This window comes from Macrobrachium rosenbergii, chromosome 59 (assembly GCF_040412425.1).
Source record: "Macrobrachium rosenbergii isolate ZJJX-2024 chromosome 59, ASM4041242v1, whole genome shotgun sequence".
Lineage (NCBI taxonomy): Eukaryota > Metazoa > Arthropoda > Malacostraca > Decapoda > Palaemonidae > Macrobrachium > Macrobrachium rosenbergii.
In genome coordinates, this window is record NC_089799.1 from 23617114 (window position 1) to 23642113 (window position 25000).

The 25000-nt window shown below is 37.3% G+C and overlaps 1 long non-coding RNA gene across 1 annotated transcript; it reads left to right on the forward strand.

Annotated features, from left to right (window-relative positions):
* The first annotated feature begins 7061 nt into the window (after positions 1 to 7061).
* LOC136837363 (uncharacterized) lies at positions 7062 to 8658 on the forward strand. Its single transcript, XR_010852666.1, has 2 exons — positions 7062 to 7133; positions 8204 to 8658. It is a non-coding gene; the product is annotated as an uncharacterized lncRNA (long non-coding RNA).
* The last annotated feature ends 16342 nt before the right edge of the window (positions 8659 to 25000 follow it).

Sequence of the window (25000 nt, forward strand, 5' to 3'; positions counted from 1 at the left end):
TCTGAAGAGGGTGCATGCTCATGAAATGGACTCTCTGCCATTTGTTTGAAGGCATCTGTCACCTATGGATAGCACCAGGCATGCTGCTTTCCTCTCCCAAAGAAGAAAGATACTGAGTCAGCCTGTAAAACTATAAAAAGCTAGTAAGGCAATGAGTCTGTCTTTTCCTAGAGCCTGGGCGAGTGTATCGATGTGGATGTAGTATAATTTCCAACACCAAATGCAACCCAAATATCAACTGCTGGGCAAACAGTGCAAAATTGGTAGTACTTCCCAATGAGGATGACAATGACATCAGTGTATGTGTCAAACATGTGGGGTGGCCATTCTCTCTATGGCATCTTGCATATGAGAGACCATTCTGTTGTCAGCCTCCTCATGGTCACAGTGAGGCATCTGATGGTCTGATCCTCTTCACACGGCTGCATCACTGGACATGATGATGACTTCTTTGTCAGAGGGAAACACATTGCTTGATCTCATTTGTAAGGAATGCAGATAGTTCTTTCTTATTGTCTGGATCACGTAGAAAGTCTTGCCATTTGCCAGGAATCTTATTGTGTGCCTCAACCTTTCTGCATACTCCTTTCCCTCTCTTTTCTCTTGTTGTTTCTTTGATGCTGTTTTTCTTGTGCGTGTCCCACACCATATCCAGGTGCTTAGCACTATTTAGTTGGTTTCTGAGGAACTGGAGGAAAACCTTCCTAGCATAGTCTTTAAATGTTGCTATCCCCACAGCTGGGAGAAAGTGAAGAACAGCAGTTCCACCTAGAACTTTGGCGTCAAATTTTCTTGGAAGTTCTGTCCCATTTGCTGTTTCTAATGAAGTGAGAACTTCTGGCTGCACATGAAGGACCTCTGCCACTTCATCTTCTTCCTCTGGGCATGCAGGCACATTCAAGTTTTCCAGTTCCTCTGTATCAGGGGCATTTAACATCTCTCCCTTTTTTACTTGATTGAAACAGGTCAAGAGATAATTTTTTTCCCAGGTGCAGTCTTCCTCTGTCAGAAATAGATGGAGGGCAGGGGTGATTTTCATACATGAAGAAAGTGCTGATGTCTGATTCTCTGTGCAGTGCTGCAATGTACAATCGTCAGAAAAGATCAACATCTGCTTTCAGGGTTGTGATCTTGTCAGCTTGTCTTGATTTGGCTTTAATTGCTCACCCTCTGCTGTGTGGCATGGTTTGGTTGATGGGAAGTTGTCTTCTTGCTGATGAAGAAGATGGTTAGGCAGATGGTCAGACACTGTTGAAAGTCTCTGGAGTCTTGCTGCTTCATCCCAGTCCCATTCAATAACATGGCAACTAACTTCTTGAGTGTTGTTGGAACTGACTGTTTATGGCATGTGAGAGGAAAGGAACCATCAAAATTAAATCATGCTTACTCAAAAATGTCCTCCTGGCAAATCTTTGTAGCTTTGGTGAGGATACTAGCATCTCCTTGATAATCACATTTTAGAGCAGCTTTGATCAGTCTCTGCATTCCCTCTGTAAACATCAGTACTTTGTTTTTTTTCATCAGTCTGCACTTGCGTCTCTGGAAAATACTGTAGAATTTGCTCTTTAAATTGAGCTTTGTTTTATTACTTCAATAATTGCCACTGTAGGTTCTTCCAGTCAATGCTCATAAAACTACCACAGCTCGGCAAAACGAAGGTAAAAGGTTCCATCTTCAACAGAGTTATCAATGTGCATTGCCAGTTCAATGAATGCTCTTGCTTTATTCTTTTGTCTCTGAGTTTCGGCTTCACAAGACTGCCGACGCTGTTGTCTGCTTAGTGAGCGGTGGCGATTTCTGAATTCAAACAAGCAAGGCAAGTGATATTTGGCTCTTATGGCTATCAAGTCTCCACCTGTAATTCTAACCAGCAGTGCAGTATCTTGCAAGTCAGTAGCCATGCATCGAACATTTCATCTACTTGCAATATCATTAAGTCATGAAGATGGCCATCTGCTTTTGCAAAAAAAAATACAGATGTTACTTGGCTGAGTTGGATGGTTTCGGATTCACTTCCTGACAGCATCTTCAGAACTGGCTGGTGTGTCTGCCTCTTCAGCATCTCTTTTTCTTTGTGCCCTTCCCAGTCTAGTGTTGCTAAACTTAGACCAGCCCGATTTGTGCCACTGTGCTGTGTGTAAATTTAAGTCTTCAGCTGTAATGTGCACATCAAAATTCAGTTCTACTGGTACCTCGCCTAGCTGTCTAAATACCTTCACATTGTCTATGAACTGTTTATAAGCTCGTGATTTGTCATCAACGAAAGTATTCAGAGGGCACCTCAGTTTTTCATTTGTACTGGACTGGCATATCAGTCTATCCCTCTAAATCTTAAGTCACACCTGGTAATAGAATTTTAGTCTAACACCAGGACAGTCAATCAGTTGTTCACCTTTCCCAGCTAAAATGACTCACAAAATGTACGCCAAGAACATTTCCACAAAAGCATAATGCAGTATGCATGTTTTTAGCAGTGGTGAATTTTTTTTTTTGAACTTCAGAGTTGGCCATCTCACACTTCATATTTTAAATAAAATGTCCTACATTTTATATTACAGAACCTAAACAATGTGAATAGGCTAAAATAAAGATATTATAGCCATTGGATCTGCCTCAGGCAACAATATCAGTAGGATTTCTTTTTGATAAACGTGCCGCGAATATACATGAGAAAAAATGGTATTCCACTGGATAAATTTCAAGGCACCGATCTCAGATCAGAAGTAGGTGGTCTAAAGATTACATGCACAAAAATTCATCCTTTTGTCCAGTTGGTCCCCGTCTCGTTTAAATCTTCCCTTTACAACCCCAACTATAGTAAGAGGAGGAGAACCAACCTAAGCATGGCATGGATTGACTACAAGAAAACCTTCGACATGATACCACACACGTGACTAATAGAATGCCTGAAAATATATGGGGCAGAGGAAAACACCATCAGCTTCCTACAAAATAAATTCGCAACTGGAATATAGTACTTACAAGCTCTGGGATAAGACTAGCAGAGGTTAACATCGAGAGAGGGATCTTTCAAGGCGGTTCACTGTCCCCACTACTCTTTGTAGTAGCCATGATTCCCATGACAAAAGTACTGCAGGAGATGGTTGCTGGGTACCAGCTAAAGAAAGGAGGCAACAGAATTGACCATCTGATGTTCATGTACGACACCAAGCTGTATAGTAAGAGCATCAAGGTAGATAACCTAATCCAGACTGTAAGGGTTGTATCTGGGGACATCAGGATGGATTTTGGAAAATAAAAATGCGCATTGGTCAACATACAAAAAGGCAAAGTGACAAGGACTGAAGGGGTAAAGGTACCCGATGGGAATAGCATCAAACACAGATGAGACACGGTACAAATACCTGGGAATAATAGAAGGAGAGGATATAAAACTCCAAGAGATGAAGGATACAATCAGGAAAGAATATATGCAGAGACTTAAGGCGATACACAAGTCAAAACTCAACGTCGGAAACATAATGAAACACACGGGTAGTACCAGTAATCAGATACAGCGCAGGGATAGTGAAGTGGATGAAGGCTGAACTCAGCAGCATAGACCAGAAAACTAGGAAGCACATGGCAATATACAAAGCACTACACCCAAGAGCAAATACAGACAGACTATACATAACACAGAAAGGAGGAGGGAGAGGTCTACCAAGCATAGAGGACTGCGTCAACATTGAGAACAGAGCATTGGGGCAATACCTGAAAACCAGTGAAGACGAATGGCTAAGGATTGCATGGGAAGAAGGACTGATAAAAGAGAACAAAGACCCAGAAATATACAGAGACAGAAGAATGAAAAACAGAACAGAGAAATGGCACAGCAAACTAATGCACGGACAATACACGAGACAGATTAAAGTACTGGACAGCAACGAAACATGGTAATGACTACAGAGGGAACAACTCAAGAAGTAAACAGAAGGAATGCTAACAGCGGCACAAGATCAGGCCCTAAGATCCATATATGTGCAAAGAACAATAGATGGAAAAAGCACCTCATCCATATGCAGGAAGTGCAATATGAAAGACGAGACCATAAACAACATAGCAAGCGAATGACCGGTGTTTGCACAGAACCAGTAAAAAAGAGGCATGATTCAGTAGCAAAAGCCCTCCACTGGAGCCTGTGCAAGAATCACCAGCTAGCTTGCAAGAATAAGTGGTACGAACACCAACCTGAGGGAGTGATAGAAAACAATCAGGCAAAAATCCTCTGTAAGTATGGTATCAGAGCAGATAGGGTGATATGTGTCAATAGACCAGTCTTGACGCTGATTGACAAGTTCAAGAAGAAAGTATCATCGGACTCATAAGTATCAAGACCTAAAAATAGAAATAAGAAGGACATGGGATATTCCAGTGGAAATTGTACCCATAATCATAGGAACACTAAGCACAATCCCAAGATCCCTGAAAAGAAACCTAGAAAAACTAGATGCCGAAGTAGATCCAGGGCTCATGCAGAAGAGCGTGCTATTAGAAACAGCATACATATCGACATAAGTGATGGACTCCTCAGGAGGCAGTATGCAACCCGGAACCCCACACTATAAGTACCATGTAAACAATAATAATAATAATAATAATAATAATAATAATAATAATAATAATAATAATAATAATATGTCTAAAAAAAAACATCTTTCAAACAAACTTCATTACAAAGAATGGTCTGGATGGTGCTGAGTTTACATTGCAATTTCTCAGTCTCACGAATAAGTGTCTTCGTAGCAACAGGTAAATTATATACAAGCTGTCCAAAGTTCATTAATTCCAAAACGTTGAGAACTCCATGAACTTTGGGCTGTTGTTATATCATTTAACTGCTGCCACGAAGATACTAATTCGGGAAACTGAGAAACTAAAATGATTATAACAACAACAATTGAGCAATCCTGTAAGGTATTCATTTCTAGATAGTAAAAACTCTGGAAGTTCAACCAACTAGTAGGAGCCTAGTCAAGGCATATAGTTCAGCTACTGCAGATGCAGAATGATAAATCAATTTTGAAAGTTCACGAAGAGACATTTTGCTTTTTAGTTTTCTGAAAAGAAAACTATTGTGCCGACTTTTTCTGTCCATCCGTACTATTTTCTGTCCGCCCTCAGATCTTAAAAACTACTGAGGCTAGAGGGCTGCAAATTGGTATGTTGATTATCCATCCTCCAATCATCAAACATATCAAATTGCAGCCCTCTAGCCTCAGTAGTTTTTATTTGATTCAAGATTAAAGTTAGCCATAATCGTGCTTCTGGCAACACAGCAACACAGGCCACCACGGTCAGCTGAGAGCTTTATGGGCCGTGGCTCATACAGCATTATACCGAAATCACCGAAAGATAGATCTATTTTCGGTGGCCTTGATTATACGCTGTAGCGGCTGTACAGAAAACTCGATTGCGCCGAAGAAACTTCGGCGCATTTTTTACTTGTTTATTTTTTTAGCTAATAATTGTGGAGAACAGAATGAATACTGTTGTAAAATTCCTGTTAATTTTACGTAGCATTCCTTAGCTTTACTTTATGCGGTGATTTGCGAACTAATTTTCCAAATATTCATGGGTATTTTGTCTCCAACTTTACCAAGTAGCTAAGACTTTGGTAAAATCGAATTCGAATATTTTCATGTGCGGCAGTGCTGTAAAGAGCAAACGCAATTCCTGTATTTGCCACCAATATTGGCTACTTGGTTTGACTTTCGGCGGCAAGATTCTAAAAGATGTAGAGAGCAGGATCATTTGGCATCGACTTAATGTGCCATGAGCACGATAAACCAAAACAAAATTAAAAAAGAAAAACAAAAGAGGTTTTGTTATAAGCAAATCTCAACTACACTGCATTTCAAAGCTGATTAGCTAATGCACTTTAATTGTCTTATACGTCCTTATTAGCTTCAACTTTGCTAGCTGAACGCTCGAGTTACTTTGCAATTTAAAAACAGCTACCCCGTGAGAATGTTTGATTTAATTTTACCCCAAAAAATTATGTATCCTAAAAGTGGTCGTAAATTACTTAGTGAAAGTGCTGCAACCAATGGTCACTTCATCGATGAGGGAAAGGTTGAACTTTGCAAGAAATTATGTTGCCCAAGTTAGATTCTGTCGAAGAAAAATTCAATAAATCCATTACAGATCGTATTCCATACGATTCGCTGGACAGTACAACGTACACAGAAACAGATATGGCGTAAAATACGCGAATGCATAGTGAATTAAAATTTATATATTTTTTATTCAGTCCTTCATTTTTAATGTCTGGAAAAATTATGGCTCAGGTTTACAACTGAGGCACAGCTATTATCATTATCCTATATAGTGGCAGTAACAGTGGGAGACATTTCTTTGGGAAAGTATCTTGACTTTCGGATGCCATCTGTTGTTTTGTTTTTCTCCAGTCTAGTCATTTTGTAGGTCATCCAACGTTTATGTTCTTTCGGCACCTCGCTCGTGTGTCTTGAAATAACCAGTTTTATGTCGAGTTGCATAATTGTTGCATAACGCTGTTTTATTTACGTTTTTGTGTCACCGATGCCATTTGTTGCCCCACTTTTATTCTTTATTTTTGTGGTTGCCCCTATTATCTTGATTCATGTATTATCATTATTAAAAATTAGATTAACGTTTTGGTGCAAACTGTTGATGTATGTTTGTCAAAAAATAAATATTACAATAGAAATCATACATGTGTCAGTCGGGTATGCCACTATATACGTCCACAGAGCGCCGTGAACATATTTTTTTTTTTTTTTTAGATTTAGATATAGATGAAAGTACGATAGTCTGAACGTGCGTGTACGAAAGCCTCTCCCTATCTCTGACTCTCTCACTTTCTCTCTCTTACTCTCCGAAGACATTAGAATAACAAGTAAGGTAATTACGACTGTATTACGTCACCCTGTCTTCGAGTCCCTCATTACATCAAGAAAGATAAAGATAGCAGCAAAGTAAAAGGTCTCTTGAATTTCTATCCGGTCACTTAAAGAGAATCGACCTTGGTATCCTAGAATATTTTTAACCATCCCGTGAAAGAAGAGGAAGGAAAAAAAGAAAGGGTCCGGTATATATAAACCGGATGGACACCGGTTTCGGCACAATCGTGTTTTCTCCGCTCAGACATGGTAGGGTCTTCTTTTTCTCTCGCTTTGATAAGATTATTTACGTCGTTCTGTAGACATAAATATGCGAATTCATATCTATTAAGACGCATCAATTAAAACCCATAGTTGCCTCTCATCATTTTTCGCTATTTGAGATTCCATTTTATATTCTGTTTTGTATATATCGTAAATCGATCATGATACCCATTGATATATTCATTATTTTACGTTTCTCAAGAACTAGTAGCAAACCTATAAGGCAACAGACACTTTTCTTTTAATGTTTGGTCTTTTCCTTTTATGCATTTTGCAAGTGTGTAGTAATCAGTATTTCACTGTCGATTTTTTGCATATTTTAAACTCACCAAGCTCATTTTGTTAGTATTTACATTTAAGTGTAAATTATTACTTTCCTCTTCTACCCGCAAAATTATTTGTATTTTATCAATATCTCCTTCTCTCAGAACAGTAATTGCATTTTCGTTATAGGTTGTGATTGTCCCTTGTTATTCTCAAACACACCTAGAAAACTACTGCAAATGTTAAGAATAACTCAAGAAAAATTGGATTTAGTTTACTTGCTCTTTGGTGATTAGGCCAAAAAGATCTGGGCCCTAAGATAGTATAAGTGAGGTTGTGAGGTTGGGGGTTCGAGTAGATATGGAAAATCTTAGGCGAAACTTGATGTGCTCACGGAATCCATAGCAACAATGATTTCGTTCTGTGAGTAAGCAGCTTCAGCAAACTACAGAAAACTCTAAAGGAATGGGCATATCATTTGCTGACTGCGACAACTGATAGAATTGCTGAATTACATTTGTTATAATTTTACCATCCATGATAGAATTACTGAATTACATTTGTTATAATTTTACCATCCATTATGGCGCATACTTTTTGTATATAAAATGTTACATTAGTTATTGAGAATGTTTAATTTTTCACCAAGGACAGAATTTTCCAAGATAAGAGCATTGAAGCTCTTAAGGTAAAGTTGTTGAAACCAATTTAATGTTATTATTTAAAATAATGTCTTCATATTCTTTGTGCTAAACAAATACATGACCTTTAATTCATACTTTTCATTGCAGACTGAATTCAGGTTTGCTCTGTTGATGGCACTATTGGTGCCCTGTGCCTTGGCTGACGGCGTACATGGTGGGTCCTTTGGAGGGCATGGATTTCATGGCAGTTCCTTTGGAGGACACGGAGGTTCCTTTGGGGGACACGGAGGTTCCTTTGGAGGACTCGGGGGTTCCTTTGGAGGGTTTGGTGGTCACGGAGGCGGCTTTGGGCATGGGTCATCATATAGCTCAGCATCTTTAGGACACTCTGGTTTTCTGAGTAATAGCTACGCACCCCCTCTTCTCAGCAGTAGCTACGGACCCCCTCCCCTCAAGACTAGCTATGGGGCCCCTCCCCTTATCGGCAGTGGTTTCCATGGGGGTCATCATGGTGGATTCTCCCATGGTTTTGGAAAGTAAATATTTATTTAGTATTGGTGCCAGGCTCAGAACCTGAATAATAAACGTTATTTATAATGAAATCTGTTTCTTTTTATCAATTTGTTATTCGACTTTTCATAATAATTTGAAATTTAATACTAAGGAGATTTGAACTGTAGGCTATACTCAAGAAGAGTATACAAAACAGGTGTATGTTATTAATTTAAACAGTTTTATGAAATGCATTTTTTAAAATTATCTTATAAAATGTATATGAATTTTGAACGAGTGAAATTTATAAAAAAAAAAAGCTGGCAGTTTGTAATTTCCTATTAGACTATACGTGCATGATTATTCACGCATGGTCTTTAACTAACCAGCATTGTTTTTCCTGAAGCTTTTAGTCAGGTCTAAACCACTGAAATGTTCCAACATTTTTAACTTCTTCAGTCCCTGTAAAATATGCATTTCTATGTTTTTTTTTTTTTTTTTTTACATAACAGCAGCAGTAAATTTGCCCTTGCGAAACTGAAGAGTTAAACCTCAAGCTACCTATAAAAATATCACTATTGGAAATGGAAATATGTTAGTGATTGGTATTTCCTCCGCACGAAAAAAAAAATCCTGAGACTTGCTTTTTAATGGGAGCTATTTAAACTTTAAACATATGTTTAAAAAGGGGTGAATGATGTACATGGGTACAAAAACACAGCGAAATAATTTTGCTCTTACTCTTTTAAATATGAAACACCATAAATAATTGCAGATTAGCAGAATTTCATTCAAATAGCTCACTGAAGGAAGTTTATGCTAAATTTCATGGAAACCGGAAACATCAGGATGACTTCCAGTAGACATCACTGGTACTCAACGGCCAAAGCTACTGGAGACGGTTCCGTGACTGGAGAGAGAACTTCCGAAGTTCCCTGTACCAGGGAAAAATCCGGTAGGCGCACTATTTCCATGAACTCCTACAGAACTTCCGAAGCTTCCTTGAGAACCGAAGGAATTACCACCACCACCACTTACAGAGAGGCTGCTTTGCCCTTGGAAAGAGCCGCCTCCAAGACCTCCGCTGGAAGTAACGTGACTTCCAGCCGATAGTTGTCGGCCGGTAGATAAACTGCTCTGCCTTTGGAACGAGCCATCGATGGCTCCGATAGGCGCAGCATGAACGCCTACTGAGTGTCTGTGACCTGTCGATAAACTGCCTGACCTGCTAAACGAACCGCCAAGGCCTTCGTTAAACACAACACGCCCGTTGAAAGGGCCTCCGAAGGCTCCATTTGTTGAAACACTGCCTCCAGTTGAATGCCTGTGTCCATCAGCCCAAGCACATGCAGCCACGGTGGCCAAAATTAGGGCGACCTTCAAGGTTAGCTGAGGGAAACCAAAGAAATAATTAAGAAAGACTTTCATATGTGTTTATCCATACGATTTTACAAAGCTAGCTCATGATATAAATTTCTACAGAATCTGGGACGCACTCTTACATATAAGATAAGAGATGTAGTCATTGATTAAGTAAGAAAAATATGTTTATCTAAACGAGTTTACAAAGCTAGCTCATGATATATATATCCATAGAATTTGGGACACATTTTTACATATAAAATAAAAGATATAAATAATCATTGGTACAGTACTGGAAACAAGTTATACAGTTACATGGAAGTAAAACTATAGGGAACAGTAAAAATTGCACTGCTGGTCTTGTGATAGAAATTCAGACATTAGGCACAATTATAAAGGAAGGATAAAGCAACTAAAACTAAACGTCCGTCCAATAAAAGAGTCGATGAACGCACATGATAACCGCTAACAAAATAGTTGTGCAAGATGTAGATATTTTATGAGAAGAATAATTGAAAGTTACCATGGATGTGAAAATATTTTCCACTGTTTATAACAAAGTAAATCATAGCTATAACAACGTTATTTGCCTTTTGAGTGATAGACAAATAGAAAGATAGATAGATACCATCCTGAATTCTGTGCAAGCACTGCTGGCATAGAAGTGTAACCCCACCTTTTATACCATCAGATAGATCTGATACCAAGGACGCCTTTTGAAGTTATAAAAAAAAACTGAAGTACCTTGTTTTTTGTATAGTGTTCGACATCTGTAGTCTAAAAACGCTTGGAATATACATATTACAGTAGTACATGATTTTTTCTCTTTTAACCCACATATTTTACTACATGACTTTTTTCTTTTAACCTTTCCAATACCTAGATATTTTTCCTTGGGCATTTGAAGTAACATCTGAGCAATTCTATGAAGAGAAGAGATTTAGGGTAGGGTCACCTTCAAGTACGAATTAAAAAAACTGTACATTTTTGTACCCTAATGGGTAGATAGTTACTGGTTGAAGAGAGAAGCAAATGATTAATTTTCTCTTATTGACACAATGCAATTTGTCCTTTCAGATTTCAGAATTTTGACATGCTGTAGAGACATCAAAGTCTGGCTAAAAGACATCACCACAGGCAAAAGATTTTAGGTTCACCAGAGTTAAGTGAAAAATAATTGATTGAATAACCATTTAATCACTCAAGCAAATGTCCTAACAGTTTTATAATTATTCGTCTTATATATAAAAGTGAATGTTTCTCTATGTTTGTATATCTGCTGATATGTTTGTGCGCTATAGAAATCCGAACTGCTTGATCGATCTAGACAAAATTTGGCACGTGGCACCATTTGACCAAACTTAGATAATAGGGTAGGTTTCAAACCCGTACCCCGTTCCCCTTCCCCTTCGCCTTCCCCCATCACCCTTACCCTTTCCCTTTGTAACTTAAGAGACAAATAAACTCTATGGGTTTATCATACCTCATAGAAATATATTGTTGTATATGCTTTTCAGTCACCACAGTAATACCTGGATAAAGAGGGCAGATAGCACAGTAATAACTGGATAAAAGGGACAATCACCACAGCAATATTTGGGTAAAAGGGACAGTCACCAGTAATACCTGGATAAAAGGGACAATCGCCCCAGTAATATTTGGGTGAAAGGAACAGTCACCACAGTAATACCTGGATAGAAGGGACAGACAGCACAGTTATCTGGATAGAAAGGACAGTCACAACAGTAATATCTGGATAAAAGGGACAGTCACCACAGTAATACCTGGACATAAGGGACAGATTGCACAGTAATACCTGGTTAAAGGTGACAGGCAGCACAGTAAATCTGAATAAAAGGGACAGTCACCACAGTAATACCTGGATAAAAAGGACAGTCATCACAGTAATACCTGGATAAAAGGGATAGACAGCACAGTAATACCTGGATAAAAGGGACAGCCACACAGTAATACCTGGATAAAGGGGACAGACAGCACAGTAATACCTGGTTAAAGATGACAGACAGCACAGTAATACCTGGATAAAAGGGACAGTCATCACAGTAATACCTGGATAAAAGGGACAGCCACACAGTAATACCTCGATAAAGGGGACAGGCAGCACAGTAATACCTGGTAAAAGATGACAGACAGCACAGCAATACTGGATAAAATGGACTGTCATCACAGTAATACCTGGATAAAAGGGACAGTCACCACAGTAATATCTGGATAAAAGGGACAGTCACCACAGTAATACCTTTATAATAAGGACAGTCACCACAGTCATACCTGGATAAAAAGGACAGACAGCACAGTAATATCTGGAGTAAAAATGACAGTCACCACAGTAATACCTGGATAAAAGGGACAGACAGCGCAATAATACCGGATTAAAGGTGACAGACAGCACAGTAATACCTGGATAAAAGGGACAGTTACCACAGTAATACCTGGATAAAAGGGACAGTCACCACAGTAATACCTGGGTAAAAGGAACAGACAGCACAGTAACACCTGGTTATAGGGGGACAGACAGCATAGTAATACCTGGATAAAAGGGACAGTCACCATAGTAATGCCTGGATAAAAGGGACAGACAGCACAGCAACACCTGACTAAAGGTGACAAGTAGTACACTAATACCTGTTTGAAGGTGTCACACAGCACAGTAATGCATGAATAAAAGGGACAGTCACCACAGTAATACCTAAATACAAGGGACAGGCTATACAATAACACCTTGACAAAAGGGACGGGCAGAACAGTAATACATGGATAAAAGGGACAATCACCACAGTAAAATCTGGATAAAAGGGACATTCATCACAGTATTACCTGGAAAAAAGGGACAGACAGCACAGTAGTACCTGGATAAAAGGGACAATCACAACAATATTTCTTGATAAAAGGGACAGTCATCACAGTAATACCTAGATGAAATGGACAGACAGCACAGTGATACCTGGATAAAAGGGACAGTCACCACAGTAATGCCTGTCAGTTCACCCACGGCTGTTCAAAGGGTGGATGTTCGCATGAAAAAAGTAGTACTATCAGTTGGATTGTCAACACAAACGCCTCCCCCTTCTCCCCCGCTCCCCTTTCCCCTTTCACCCTTCTCTCTTCCCTCCCCCTCCCCTTTCCCTCTTTCCTCCCTCTACATGTAGACTGTCATTCAGAGTTTTCCCGGGTAGTGCCAAGTTGGTCAGCTAGTATGTAATATATTAGTTTAGTTTTTGCCATGAAAATCTTCTTACCATTTTTCTGTTGAACATGTTATTTAACATTTTGTCTGTCTTATTATAAATTTAAATGTCTACAGTGTCAGGGTAGCTGAGGAATTTTACATACCAGAGATTAAACCTTTACCCATAAGAGGGGTGGCTCTTGATGAAAAGTAAGGCTCTTGGCCACATTCATACTTTACTCGTGAATTTTGTAGGGCCCTCTATGTATATAGCTTTGTCAGCATTTTCCGCTTTATATACATACACAGGGGGGTCATCAGCATTCTGCCAAACCTTCCTAGAAACAATGTGCCAATCACTCCCGCTTCCTGGACATTAAGAACCCTCCTTTCTCGTAACTCTGTCAACACATCTATCCAGCTAACCTCTCTCTTCTTCTTTTTCTGCAATAAGTACAGTTATCAGGGGCTTGCATATTAGAATACTATTATCAACTGAATGTCATTCAGGAGTGAGTACCCCAGATGCCACTGACCTCATGACTGTGAATAAGCTCATCTACAATTTACGGGCATCTCTCATAAAAAAGTGGCACATTTTACCTGTATGTCAAGCCAATTGCACTTCCAAGGGCAACAAAATCAAGAGACTATACACCTGAATTCAGGAGACTTCAGTAGAAAGCTGGAATTAATTTGCTCCTTATTTAAACATTTGGAGATCAGAAGATCCCACAACTAAACTAGGTAATCTGTTCCACATTTTAGTTGTAGCCAAGATGAAACCCCAAGTAAACTGAGTACCATTAAACCTGATACTAGAAAACGACACACTGTTTGCAGCACCAGCCTGCCTAGTGTTGCAGGCAAAAACAGCTAGGCTAGGTAAAAAAGAGGGCAGAGAATGTTTGTTGTTATGGAGCATTTTATGCAACAAGTATAATGAACTCACTATACGTCTGCACCACAAGTCAACATTAAGAGTTGGCAAAATAAACTTGACTAATGACATAACTCTGCCCAAGAGTTTGAAATGAAAGTCATCACCCAAAGACCACACTGGAGAACTGAACACTAAATAAGGAAGAAGAAAAGAGGTAAAACACCTAGAAATACTAGATTCATCACGAAGAATCCGAAAATAGTCCTTAAGATAGAAACTTGTTGAAAAAAAGATGAATCAGTATTACCTATAATGATTCTCAAAAGTCAATGTCTTACCAAAAGTTACGCCTAAAATCTTAAAAGTTACTGGAATTAAAAACAGTACCATTTAAGTGTAAATCAGGATGGAAAGGCAAAGGTGTTCTGGATCGACTATCATACTTTTAACTTTTAGAAGGGTTAAGCTTCATGCCCAAATGCCTGCTCCACCCATGAATATGTGCCAGATCTCTATTCAACGATTCAGCAACCATCGACCAAAGGTGCAGGGAAGGAACAGCAGCTAGAAGAGTTGCATCATCGGCATATGCAATCAGTTTGTTCTTCAAACCTTGCCATGCGTCACTAGTATAGATAACGAATAGTAAAGGTCCAAGAACACTACTTTGAGGAGCACCTGAAATGACGTTACTAAAGCTATTGTACTGGCCATCAACACAGACCCATTTGGTTCTGCTTATCAAAATTTCATTTAAAATATTAATAAAAGATCAGCTAATTCACAATAATCTTAGCTTCATGATTCGCAGTCAACAATTGACAAGAGTGCATCACAAATACCAAGGTCTTTACGAAATCCAAACACAATGCTGATAGAATGTTATTACCTTCAACAAACATTCAAAGATTCTTAAAGAGCAATTTCTCAAAAACTATAGGTATAAGAGGTGTAACTAAAATCAGTTTATATTCTGAGCCCATGAAGGTGGATTAAGTCCCTAGGGTAATACAGCAACGTTTTCCTTTCACTCAAACAGAGAGCACTCTTGCAAGTTCAGATAACTTTCTGAAAACAGTAGTAATCTTAGAAGCAATGAAATCAGCAGTCTTTTAGAGTCTACGAGTATACCACTGTAACTGCCAAGGTCCCAGAAGCAAAGTTTTAACTTCTCTAGACCTGAAGGTCACTGGACGCAACTTAGGTTCTATATATATATATATATATATATATATATATATATATATATATATATATATATATATATATATATATATATATATATATATATATATATATGTATGTATGTATGTGTATGTATGTGTGTGAGCGAGTTATTGTGTATTAATTTTGGTTGAGATGAAGGAATAAAATTTGAACATGATTACCAGAGCAAACATGCTATTCTTTTAATTTTATACCAAGGAATTCTTATTCATTATCATCATTATTACTTTACGTTTGGATTTCTTGATGTTTTAGGTAAATCGTTCATAACTGGTTCTTTAAGAATATTAATCCTCAATATTTAAACACTTTAAATTTAATATGTGACTTTGATATGTGACTTTGAAGACTGACATTATTCACGTCGACGGGATTTTCCCAGCAAATTTCAAATATTAGTGCCAGATTATAAACTTGGGAATGAAATAAACATCCACTGTACTGTGAAGTCTATTGCCTGTCGTGGATAATTTCGAACATATCTAGAAATTATTATTATTATTATTATTATTATTATTATTATTATTATTATTATTATTATTATTATTATTACAACAGCTCCTTTCTACTTCTTCGGTCTGCTGCTAGGTGGCTTGACCAGTTGCGTCAATATTTTTCCTCGATTCCTTCAAAAATGCTTCTGGTGCATTGTCCTACAGGAAAGTTTGTCCGTGACAGGGAATTTCGAGTTTATAGTATAGTTCTTTTTAATCCGTCTTGGACCTAGAAATGTCATTTTTTTGGATGAACTAGACTTGAACAGTAGAACTGTCAAAGAAAACGCAGGAGACGATAAGGAAAACGGAGAGAATGACGAAGAAAACGTGAGAAATATCAATGCAAGCAAAAGTTTTAGAGGTGGTTTAACTGAAAGTTTTCGAACCCCTCTGGGAAGATGCGATGGAGTCTCTTACAACTTGGATTAGTTATATAGAATTTTAAGGACTTAGCTCCGTGTCTGTATAGCCTATATTTATTAACCAACCACAGTTTATCATACCTCGAATAAACTAGGTAATTGATTTAAAAAAAAAAAAATACTGATAGTAGCATGGAAATTAAATTGGAGAAAAAAATCGAAATTTACGTAACTGTACAATTATATCTAAAAATTAAACTATACAATATATTTTGATTTGTAAATACATTTGTACAGTTACCTTATTATGGATTTGTTTCTCCAAAAGAGGCAATAGCAAAGAAAGACCAAACTTTGTTAAAAAAAAAAAAGTTTTCCAAACTCACTAAATGGAGTATCTTCCACTTTGTTCAATATGCCTGGAGTTCCCTCGGGTCAGATTCCTATTCGTCAAAAATAATGATCAATTATGAATCTCTCCTGTCAAAGTTAACTCAAATACTGAAGTAATTTCCCTTTTGCATTGTATTTAATATGCATCATTTTCATTATGTTGCTTTCTGTAGCCATTTCTGTATTTTATGATTTATTACATTTTTATCGATCTATCAACTGATTCATTATTTTTTGCCTTTCTAGTAACTGATTTTTTTTCTATATACCCTATTACCCTCTGTTACTTCCTTCATATGAACACCGTATTTTTTGGAAGCTTGAATTTAAGCGCCCTTACGGGCTTTTTCTATGTGAATAGGGTTCATCTTCTGAATAATAATAATAATAATAATAATAATAATAATAATAATAATAATAATAATAATAATAATAATAATAATAATAATAATATAATAATAATAATGAACCAAACGAAAACTTCTTTCAGTTTTTCTTCTGAAGATGGAAAGAGAAACCCACAAGATTCCTGTGTATAACTTGTTTACTTGTAAATATTGATGGGCCTTGAACCAGCCTGACTACCTCATCTCTTGAAAACGGGTCACAGTTAGGACCTGAAAGTACTCGAGTTTAAAAGTAACATGTAAATATTTACAAGTAAACAAGTTATACACAGGAATCTTGTGGGTTTCTTTCAATAAAAATAATTCCGTTCAAAGTTTGTTGTTGTTAATTGTGGCGTGTATTACCCGTAGGCTATCTATGCCAATGTATGGACACTCGTGGAGTTTTGTTTAACAGGTTTGTTCAAAATGAATTTATAATACCCTGAAACGTATTTTCTTTGAGTTAACATCAGTTATTTGTCCGTGCAACGCCTTGTACAGAACATAACCTTACGGCTGAATTGAAAAATATCTGACTGGCAACAGACTGAAATGAAACTCATCCTAATAAAGCTTGGTTTCCATCGGAAGATGGCGAGGGCCTCCTTCTATCACAGGCGGCGATGGTTGTCGTCGCCTTCCTGTGAACGTTACCCAGGAAACCCTTGTTCTCCCCCTACCACCGTCAGGAGAACGGCAAGGCTCACCCCTGAGAAAACAATTCAGCCGCCAGCTACTTCAGGCAGCGCGCCCTGTGGCCGGGACCCAGCGCCAGCTAATCAACGCCTGCGTCGCCGGTCAGCCAGACTCCCGGATGAGTCATTCCGCTCTCAGCCAGTGGTAGGTCCCCCTCTCCCCACCACGCAAGCTTTGCTATTATTATATACAGTATATGGCACAGATGTACCCCTGGCTTTACGGGCTGCTGTAGAGCGAGAACCAGTGCAGCACAAGCCTGGCTAAACCTAAATCATCACCCCTTGCTTCATTCACCTTTAGAAAATGATACGAAGCTCTCTCGAAACGTCGAGGAATAAATGAGTTTTGGACAGCTTCTGTATAATGTACCTGCTGTTACGAAGAAAATCATTCGAGAGATCGAGAAACTCAGGACGTTAGTGGGTCCTGGAGAAGCTATAATGCAAACTAAACGGCATCCAGGTGCCATTCTGCTCAGTGAAATAAAAATAATAATAACAACAAAAACAATAAGAATAATACTTTACAACGTCAAAGTCCTCTATTTAGATAAAAATGCCTCAACAGCACTATACAGTTTAACAATTGCTGTTTTTACGAACTACAATTTCGGTAAGGGGCGGGCAAGTATAACTACATTTATGGAAAATTAATCCTCTGACTGAATGAATAATCACACTATGCGTAGAGATAATAAGTTACAGCTTGGAGGCATGGAGGAGTGAGTGTGATTTTGCAGTATTATGCTGAACTAGCCTAGCCAAAAACTAAACTACTGTACAAAGCACAATTTCCATATACTAGGCTACCCTCAGTAAAGCCACTCCTAATAATGGCTTATTTTCTTCCGTGAGGCAAAATATGAAATTGCTCTACTAAATCCATATCAATGAACTTTTGCCAAGAACATCTTCGGCCAACCTATGGTCTTCTATGCATTACAGGTCTAACACCTTGACCTAGTGGGCAGTATAATCCTAAATCATATTACGAATACTGGAATAAAATTTAAATAACAAAACTTCCTCAGGGAAGACGTGAAAAATTACTAACTAAACTTAAGCTAACCTATTGACATCAGGCATATGTACCTCTACAATAAATAGCTTGATAAGGCAACACGCCAGGCACCTCATGCACTGAATTCCTTATGCCGGAATTCAGTCAATTTTAAGGAAAGAAGTCCCACAAGTAACTCCTCTGAGTCAACAACAGGCCACTGACGAAACACAAAATTATTTTTTCGATTTTTTTTATGCCTCATTCTCTAGGCGTTCCTTATAAGGCTTGGTTTTCTGATACGGTTGGCTAATTCTTTCTCCAACGGACCAGTGACGCAGAAAGCAAAATGACCCGTATTTTATGCCCCAATTCTACACCATGTCACAGCATCAGCTCTTGCGGAAATAATATTTGTCACTGATGAGGAAATTAGAGAAAATGCTGATATTGCATTTTCACGAAAGTAAAATGGCTATCGTAACAGTTAATTAGATATTGTAAATTCATATAATTTCTGGTTTTTCCCATAAACACCTTTTTATGCTGTATACTGTATATTTCATATATCATACACTAGCTGTGAGGCAGTTACTTAAAAGCATATTTTCTCTGTTTTGATCATTATATATGTATATATATATATATATATATATATATATATATATATATATATATATATATATATACATATATATATATATATATATATATATATATATATAGTATATATATATGCGTGTGTGTGTGTGTGTGTATACACATCAAGCTACAAATGTTTAACCTACAATTGGCTCTACCTCGGAAATAATACCGAAGGGAAATCTTAATTGATAAGTAGTTCGTCGCCTCATAGGACTGAAACTGCCGAACAATGAGAACCAACGACGTTCAGTGACGAACCACTCATCAGTTAAAATTCCTTATCAGTATTATTTCTGAAATAAAGCAAATTGGATATTAAGCGACAATTTAAACGGTGATATGATAAAAATTCTTTCATAAATAGCTACTTGTTTCAAACGCACCAATCGGCTGTCATGGTGAGTGAGTCGACGGAATCTAGGTAAAAAAAGTCACAGGAAAAAAAACCACAGGAAAAATGTCACAGGAAAAGAAGTCACAGGAAAAAAGTCACAATAATCTTTCTTAGATAGTGACCCCCAAGGATTTTAACCCGGTATGTATCCACCTTTGAGCATGTTTAGTACAAGCCCGTTGGGGATTTCCGTATAAACATAAACAAAAGAGTGTAAATATCATAAAGATAATGACCCCCAAGAAATATTGTGAATTTTTCCCTTGCGACTTTATTACCGGCCACCATAAATTAATGTGCCTTTTTTTTCCTGTGACTTTTTTTCCTGGCCAAAATAGTGACATTTTTCCCTGTGACTTTTTTTTTCTGTGACTTTATTACCGGCCACCGGCTTGATGCCGACGCCAAGTACAAAAACCTGCGTTCGCCGGTGATTTGTGCATGAGAGTCAGTATCATTTTTTTCCTAATAGTACCCCAGCACCGTTTTCTATTACAGTTTCGGAAATGGATGGAGTCTTTCTAATTTTCTATGAAGTTATAGAACCTTGAATTAATAAGTATCAATTTCGGACTTTAGTTTTAAAGAAATTATTGCTTATTAAGGCATTAGCGGAACTTTGTAACTTTTATTTATTCTTAAATGCCTCTAAGTATGATTTTTCTTGGAGGATAAGCCAGAAACGTCGGGAGCTAGAGGCGATCCATTACAAAGTGAGAAAAAGCGTGAACAACAACCAGTACAGACCAACCAGACAGAAGATAGAAAGATGTGAAGACAAATTTCTTGACCCCAATACTCTCCTGCAGAAAGAAGACATGGTGTAGGTCTGACAGGTCCAAAACAGACCAATAGAAGCCCAAATCGCTACCTAGAACTAGAAACCAATATGATAACCCAAAGACCTTTCCATGAAAATCTTCAAGAATTCACTCATTCAAAGACACGGCCAATGTACACTAAACACTTGGGAGAGACTTCAGTTCGTACATTAACAGTCTACTATAAATTTCTTCCTTTATACCATTTTCCGGGTGATTAAACAACGGATTGCCTGAATCGGCAATGGAAAAAAGGGTGTGTACTCTTTAGGCATACATCCACAGTACTTTACTTCGCAATTTCCGGGGTTTATGGGTTTAGTCCGACTACTAATGAGAACGTTTATCATTAGCAATCCATTATCAAGTTTCCATCAGCTAAAAACTTGGTATAACTATGTACATAGGTACAAGTTCACAATGGCTAAACACAAGACATCTCAGCAACTATTTCGGTACTTCATGACTGAAATATTAGTTTAACAACCTCTTCAGTCGGGAAGCAAAATAATGCTATTTTGCCAAGCATGCAAATGCCTTCTGGTCGAAATTGCCTGGAAAGTCAGAGGAATGGTTAATTTTAAATCAAAGAGCGAGATGATGTTATAAATCATGTAGCCATCAACTCATTTGGTCAAAAATCTTTCAGAAAATAGCGGGACAAACGACATTTTGAATGTTACAGCAGCTTCAGCCACGATGTCATTCATCTTTATGGTTGAGTTCCGACTACAGTATTTTATTGGATGTAAGAGAACGGTTAAATTTTAGTGACTTTTTATTATAATATTGTCCGATGTCACTTCTGACACACTGTACGTCGACAAAATCTCTTCGGTGCTACAGTCATCATTGTAACAAGGTTTACCACATTTTTACTCAAGTAATGAACTGACTGTGGCCTTCTTCAACTTCAGAGCGTGTGACTGAACGTGGCTCACCATAATTCAATTTTTTTCCCATAAAAGTGTGTTCTCTCTCTCTCTCTCTCTCTCTCTCTCTCTCTCTCTCTCTCTCTCTCTCTCTCTCTCCTCTCTCTCTCTCTCTCTCTCTCTCTCTCTCTCGTGACAGGTGTCATTGCAATCACTTGTTAGTGTTTGTACTGTACATACGGCCTCTGCCTTGAGATATGAGGTCATGAGAAATAATGGGAGAGAAACACTTCAGAGACTTTTAAACAGAATAGGTACTTTGTGTTAGGCCTGATGCCTTTCAGATATATATATATATATATATATATATATATATATATATATATATATATATATATATATATATATATATATATATATATATATATATATATATATATATTATATATGTTTGAATATACCTCTTTGTTTGAATGGACTGAATCATCCATTACTGGCAGGTGCATTATGAATAGTGAATATAGCCGTTGCTCGTTACACCGTATCAAAATGATCCCGAAATTTGCAATAGTAAAAATGAAATGCCGACATATTCATCATCATCGCATGTACACATAGATCTGCCCGGTACATTCCTTTTTGTATATATCCCCTCCCTTGTCTTCAACCTCTTTTAATAATAAAATTTAAATAGAATAAAAAAATAACTATATATTAACGACACAAATAGATTGTGCGCCTGTAACTGAATCATGAGAAAGAAAAAAAGGCTTAAATGAGGTCATATACAGAAAACACAACCCCTGGTATATATTAGATTAGGAAAGACCTGTGTTCAGCACGGGCTCTTGCTCATTAAAGCAAGAGAAAAATTGGAAGATTACTTTGTGCTGCGCCTTAGCCTCTGTGAAGTGGGATTCATACCATGTCAAAGTAAATAATAATAATAAAAAAAAGTTCCTAGGACCGAAATCTGTGCAATCAGCCATGTTAGAAGTCCTAACAGTAGCAATTACAACTGTTTTCGGAAAGAAGTATCGGTCCATCTGAGGGATGTACGATCCGAAGTTGGTGTGATCAGTAGTGTAACAAGACACTCTGAACACCACCACAATCCAGCAGTTGCTTTAATCTGTTTAATTTGCTATTGTCAGATTCGCTGTTCCACATCACATGCCACTTACTCAAGATGGTGGGAGTTAGAGACAGTAACGCATCACTGACAAGAACAGGTATGTTTGATCTAGTCATACGATTGTAACCTTGGCTGCTTGATCAATATCCTCATTTCCTTTGATATTTATACTTTCAAAGCTCCATTATATATATATATATATATATATATATATATATATATATATATATATATATATATATATATATATATATATATATATATATATATATATATATATATATATATATATATATATATATATATATATATATATATATATATATATATATATATATATATATATACTATCTGCTTCATTGTAATTTAAGGAATAGAAACTCAGTCCGTTGGACAAAGAGATTTTAGGAATCATATATATTAAAGAACATAATAGTCCATGCCCCATCTAGCCGCAGAGCGAACACGAATCACGAAACAATGAATCACCTAAGCTGGTAACAAGGTAACTATTATAATGGGACCCTTAACAGATGACGTGAATGCAGCGCGTATGAGGGCAGGGAAAAGGAAAACGGATCATTCTTATTTATTTATTGATTTATTTATTTCAATATATAACATATTGTGCAATTGATTCTAAACAGATATGAGAGTGAAAGTGGTTATTAAGTCCGTATTTATGATTTCGTATATCGTAACCACCTAAGTACTGAGTTCACAATAGCTATACATAAAACATTTCAGCAACTATTTTGGTACTTCATGACTGATATATTGGTTTGTATTTATCATGTAAGCCCGAGAAATCTCAGCGGGCTTAATCACAGACTACAGAGGCGTTCTGTAATCTGCAAACCTATTCATAGCACCGTGTTGGCAAAATTTTCAGTTTTCTGACGTCACTGAGTTAACACCCACAAACTGCTTTAACATTCCGGTATCCATTATAACCAAATGTTTAGAAAATTTAACTGATATTGTTTGGTCCATTTTTCAGAGTGCGTGAGCTCTTTAAAAAATTTATGGACCTTTTCGACTGATGACCCATCATTATCAAAATCATGAATAATTAAAACACTAGTAAAATGCAGTAAAAAGCATCCAGTGGCGTTCATAACTGTTTTTAGCTTATACGTTTATATCCTACTTTACATAAAGATAACCTACCTGTAGAACTGAGAGGTATTTACAATTTTTCCAAGTCAAATATTTATTTAAATATTTAAAAAATCGTTTTTTGTTTTGATGCTCATTTTGACAATCCTCTATTAGTGCATATATGGATTTGCCTTTAAAATTTTATCAGTTTTAACAATGACTTATCGTATGTAATCATTTCCTTTTCCGATAACCTTGTTGCCCATATATGTCTGTTTAAACAAAAAGGGACCCCCTTATAATGCTGTTTTTTTACTAGAACAAAAATATCAAATATGAAATGGTAAACTATGAGAATGTCGTAATGGCAGTCAATTTATTTTTTTTTTTTACATGTCATTTGGTCATCTTGTATAACTCATTAAGTATATTTTCGACAAGCCTTTTAGCAACATCAGTCGAACACATAAAATTCGCTTAACGAAAATACTATACAAGTATCGAGGTAAAGGAATCCTGAGTATCCTTCCCCGTTGCTTATAGTGCGCTAGTCATCCTTTACTTTCGTAGGATGATCGAAAAGCTTTTTATGCTACGGGATACTCACTAACTGGTTGGAAAATGGTTATTTCATGAATCATTATTACCTCATTGCAATTATATTATGGTATGTTTTTCCTCAGTGATCGTTGAGCACAGTGAGGAATTTGATGAAATGTTAAAATGTGAATTCATACATTTATGCAATGCAACTCACTAAATGTCATTTTCTAATTTGGGGTGTCTACCTTGTGAGATCATATTATGGTTTGTGCAGAGCATGCTTGTCAAAACGATATATTGCATACTGTACTGAATATAGTATTTACGAACATAAAATTTTCATAACTTATTTTTAAAAGCTTTATCGATCTCATGAAATTCATAATTTTCATACCAACTCTTACCATTCATACCTTGCAGGAACTGTCAAAATTTAATAGATCATTACAAAACCGCGAATGTTATACTAATCATGCTCTTAGCTTTTCACATTCACCTTGTATTCTTTCCAAATACGGGATTTGGTGAGGAGGTCGATGACCGGGATGTTAACTAACCGATTAAGGAGCAAAACATGTATGGAATGTGTCCCGGTAGAATGTTTCCTAATGAATGCATGTTGGAGCCAACTGCCCCGAAAGCGTAAACTATCACATTTTACAAAATGTGAGATAGTTTACGCTTTCGAGGCAGTTGGCTCCAACAAGCATTCATTAGGAAATTCCGGAAAACCAAGTTAAAAGCATTCCTCTTCGTGCTTGCATTTGTGATGAGGTACTGGTAAAACCATTTATAGATGCCATACATCGCATGAACAACCAACTATACACAAATGACATAGGGCCTCAGTGGCCATTCTAGATTTCTAGGTTTACCGTCCCCTTCCTTTCCTGTCAAGGAATGCGTGGAGCCCTTTGCTACCCCTACTACCAACACCCGT